This window comes from Hyperolius riggenbachi, chromosome 4 (assembly GCF_040937935.1).
Source record: "Hyperolius riggenbachi isolate aHypRig1 chromosome 4, aHypRig1.pri, whole genome shotgun sequence".
Lineage (NCBI taxonomy): Eukaryota > Metazoa > Chordata > Amphibia > Anura > Hyperoliidae > Hyperolius > Hyperolius riggenbachi.
This window is the reverse complement of record NC_090649.1, coordinates 502,342,536-502,346,919: the sequence shown is the minus strand read 5'-3', so window position 1 is coordinate 502,346,919 and position 4,384 is coordinate 502,342,536. Positions and strand designations below refer to the sequence as shown.

The window sequence follows — 4,384 nt, the reverse complement described above, 5'->3', positions numbered from 1 at the left end:
CTCTCGGAAATCCCGTAATACTGAGGGTACTTCTGGCTACCTAATAGTAAGGGGCACCTGTAGCTACCTATGACAGGCAAGGGAAGTAAGGGAGAAGTGACAGTTGGGGCAGCCAGCACACTTGCAGTGCGGTTCAGCGGGTGTTTGTAGGTTCATGGAGGGCGGAGTCTAGGGTGCCAGGACATCTGTGCCTATAGGCTCCTGTGACGTAAATCCAGGCCTGCATGCATGGAGGGTGGAGTCTAGGGTGCCAGGACATCTGTGCCTATAGGCTCCTGAGATGTAAATCTGGGCCTGCATGCATGAAGGGCGGAGTCTAAGGTGCCAGGACATCTGTGCCTATAGGCTCCTGTGATGTAAATCCGGGCCTGCATGCATGGAGGGCGGAGTCTAGGGTGCCAGGACATCTCTGCCTGTAGGCTCTTGTGAGGTAAATTTGGGCCTGCATGCATGGAGGGCGGAGTCTAGGGTGCCAGGACATCTGTGTCTATAGGCTCCTGTGATGTAAATTCAGGCCTGCATGCATGAAGGGCGGAGTCTAGGGTGCCAGGACATCTGTGCCTATAGGCTCCTGTGATGTAAGTCCAGGCCTGCATGCATGAAGGGCGGAGTCTAGGGTGCCAGGACATCTGTGCCTATAGGCTCCTGTGATGTAAATCCGGGCCTGCATGCATGAAGGGCGGAGTCTAAGGTGCCAGGACATCTGTGCCTATAGGCTCCTGTGATGTAAATCCGGGCCTGCATGCATGGAGGGCGGAGTCTAGGGTGCCAGGACATCTGTGCCTATAGGCTCCTGTGATGTAAATCCGGGCCTGCATGCATGGAGGGCGGAGTCTAGGGTGCCAGGACATCTGTGCCTATAGGCTCCTGTGACTTAAATCCAGGCCTGCATGCATGGAGGGCGGAGTCTAGGGTGCCAGGACATCTGTGCCTATAGGCTCCTGTGATGTAAATCCGGGCCTGCATGCATGGAGGGCGGAGTCTAGGGTGCCAGGACATCTGTTCCTATAGGCTCCTGTGAGGTAAATCCAGGCCTGCATGCATGGAGGGCGGAGTCTAGGGGTGCCAGGACATCTGTGCCTATAGGCTCCTGTGATGTAAATCCGGGCCTGCATGCATGGAGGGCGGAGTCTAGGGTGCCAGGACATCTGTGCCTATAGGCTCCTGTGATGTAAATCCGGGCCTGCATGCATGGAGGGCGGAGTCTAGGGTGCCAGGACATCTGTGCCTATAGGCTCCTGTGATGTAAATCCGGGCTGGCATGCATGGAGGGCGGAGTCTAGGGTGCCAGGACATCTGTGCCTATAGGCTCCTGTGATGTAAATCCGGGCCTGCATGCATGGAGGGCGGAGTCTAGGGTGCCACGACATCTGTGCCTATAGGCTCCTGTGATGTAAGTCTGGGCCTCCATGCATGGAGGGCGGAGTCTAGGGTGCCAGGACATCTGTGCCTATAGGCTCCTGTGATGTAAATCCAGGCCTGCATGCATGGAGGGCGGAGTCTAGGGTGCCAGGACATCTGTGCCTATAGGCTCCTGTGATGTAAATCCGGGCCTGCATGCATGGAGGGCGGAGTCTAGGGTGCCAGGACATCTGTGCCTATAGGCTCCTGTGATGTAAATCCAGGCCTGCATGCATGGAGGGCGGAGTCTAGGGTGCCAGGACATCTGTGCCTATAGGCTCCTGTGATGTAAATCCGGGCCTGCATGCATGGAGGGCGGAGTCTAGGGTGCCAGGACATCTGTGCCTATAGGCTCCTGTGATGTAAATCCGGGCCTGCATGCATGGAGGGCGGAGTCTAGGGTACCAGGACATCTGTGCCTATAGGCTCCTGAGATGTAAATCTGGGCCTGCATGCATGGAGGGCGGAGTCTAGGGTGCCAGGACATCTGTGCCTATAGGCTCCTGTGATGTAAATCCAGGCCTGCATGCATGGAGGGCGGAGTCTAGGGTGCCAGGACATCTGTGCCTATAGGCTCCTGTGATGTAAATCCAGGCCTGCATGCATGGAGGGCGGAGTCTAGGGTGCCAGGACATCTGTGCCTATAGGCTCCTGTGATGTAAATCCGGGCCTGCATGCATGGAGGGTGGAGTCTAGGGTACCAGGACATCTGTGCCTATAGGTTCCTGTGATGTAAATCCGGGCCTGCATGCATGGAGGGCGGAGTCTAGGGTACCAGGACATCTGTGCCTATAGGCTCCTGAGATGTAAATCTGGGCCTGCATGCATGAAGGGCGGAGTCTAAGGTGCCAGGACATCTGTGCCTATAGGCTCCTGTGATGTAAATCCGGGCCTGCATGCATGGAGGGCGGAGTCTAGGGTGCCAGGACATCTGTGCCTATAGACTCCTGTGATGTAAATCCGGGCCTGCATGCATGGAGGGCGGAGTCTAGGGTGCCAGGACATCTGTGCCTATAGGCTCCTGTGATGTAAATCCGGGCCTGCATGCATGGAGGGCGGAGTCTAGGGTACCAGGACATCTGTGCCTATAGACTCCTGTGATGTAAATCCGGGCCTGCATGCATGGAGGGCGGAGTCTAGGGTGCCAGGACATCTGTGCCTATAGGCTCCTGTGATGTAAATCCAGGCCTGCATGCATGGAGGGCGGAGTCTAGGGTGCCAGGACATCTGTGCCTATAGGCTCCTGTGATGTAAATCCGGGCCTGCATGCATGGAGGGCGGAGTCTAGGGTGCCAGGACATCTGTGCCTATAGGCTCCTGTGATGTAAATCCGGGCCTGCATGCATGGAGGGCGGAGTCTAGGGTGCCAGGACATCTGTGCCTATAGGCTCCTGTGATGTAAGTCTGGGCCTGCATGCATGGAGGGCGGAGTCTAGGGTGCCAGGACATCTGTGCCTATAGGCTCCTGTGATGTAAATCCGGGCCTGCATGCATGGAGGGCGGAGTCTAGGGTGCCAGGACATCTGTGCCTATAGGCTCCTGTGATGTAAGTCTGGGCCTGCATGCATGGAGGGCGGAGTCTAGGGTGCCAGGACATCTGTGCCTATAGGCTCCTGTGATGTAAGTCTGGGCCTGCATGCATGGAGGGCGGAGTCTAGGGTGCCAGGACATCTGTGCCTATAGGCTCCTGTGATGTAAATCCGGGCCTGCATGCATGGAGGGCGGAGTCTAGGGTGCCAGGACATCTGTGCCTATAGGCTCCTGTGATGTAAGTCTGGGCCTGCATGCATGGAGGGCGGAGTCTAGGGTGCCAGGACATCTGTGCCTATAGGCTGCTGTGATGTAAATCCGGGCCTGATAATGGGCAATAAAGCGGACCTCAGATCTCACCAGCACACCTCAAATTAAAGCACACCGTTTATTGTTTCCACAATTTTCCAACAATTGTTTCGGGGGCCACGCAGGGTCCCCCTTTATCAAGGCATGTGGCCACGCAGGGTCCCCCTTTATCAAGGCCTGTGGTAACTACATTCCTTGATAGAGGGGGACCCTGCGTGACCCCCAAAACAATTGTTGGAATACTGTGGAAACTGGCACAATAAACGGTGTGCTTTAATTTGAGGTGTGAGATCTGTGGACTTGAGGTGTGGTACTGCCTATACCACTTCACCAAGCACCCCGAAACTTGATGTCGGATGGTGTGCCTGCTTCATCTGGAAAAATAAAGAGAACCTGTCTGCTATTTGTGTTCTGTAGATTAGTGTCTTGAGTTATTCATGTGGTGACACTGTGGTCTGGCTGTGCCCCCCTCCCCTGCAGCACAACCAGCACTGCCTCCCTGATGGGTTCACTAGTTATAGTTATAGTTAGCACAGTTGCCCTAGTTACACAGTATACTCTAGTTATAGTCTGGGCAGGACTCACAGGAAGCGCCCCGGCACCCGCTTCTTCCGGGCCAGGCTGATCTCCAGGGATTGGTACAGACAGCCCTGGTGGGTGTACTAGTTATGGTTATTGGTAGCCCAGTCCCTGGTGGGTGTACTAGTTATGGTTATAGGTAGCCCAGTCCCTGGTGGGTGTACTAGTTATGGTTATAGTTAGCACAGTTATCCCCTAGTTACACAGTATATACTAGTTATAGTCTGGGCATCATGACTCACAGGAAGCGCCCCGTCACCCGCTTCTTCCAGGCCAGGCTGATCTCCAGGGATTGGTACAGACAGCTCTGGTGGGTGTACTAGTTATAGTTATAGGTAGCTCAGTCCCTGGTGGGTGTACTAGTTATGGTTATAGGTAGCCCAGTCCCTGGTAGGTGTACTAGTTATGGTTATAGGTAGCCCAGTCCCTGGTGGGTGTACTAGTTATGGTTATAGGTAGCCCAGTCCCTGGTGGGTGTACTAGTTATGGTTATAGGTAGCCCAGTCCCTGGTGGGTGCACTAGTTATAGTTAGCACAGTTATCCCCTAGTTACACAGTATACTCT

The 4,384-nt window shown here is 54.9% G+C and overlaps 1 protein-coding gene across 1 annotated transcript in view; it reads right to left on the bottom strand.

Annotated features, from left to right (window-relative positions):
• Positions 1-3,877, bottom strand: part of CIMIP6 (ciliary microtubule inner protein 6) — a 94,821-nt gene extending 90,944 nt beyond the window's left edge. The window contains exon 1 of the mRNA XM_068233126.1: positions 3,826-3,877. The gene's annotated coding sequence lies outside the window, so the exon portion shown is untranslated. The remainder of the gene's footprint in view (positions 1-3,825) is intronic.
• Positions 3,878-4,384: the final 507 nt, after the last annotated feature.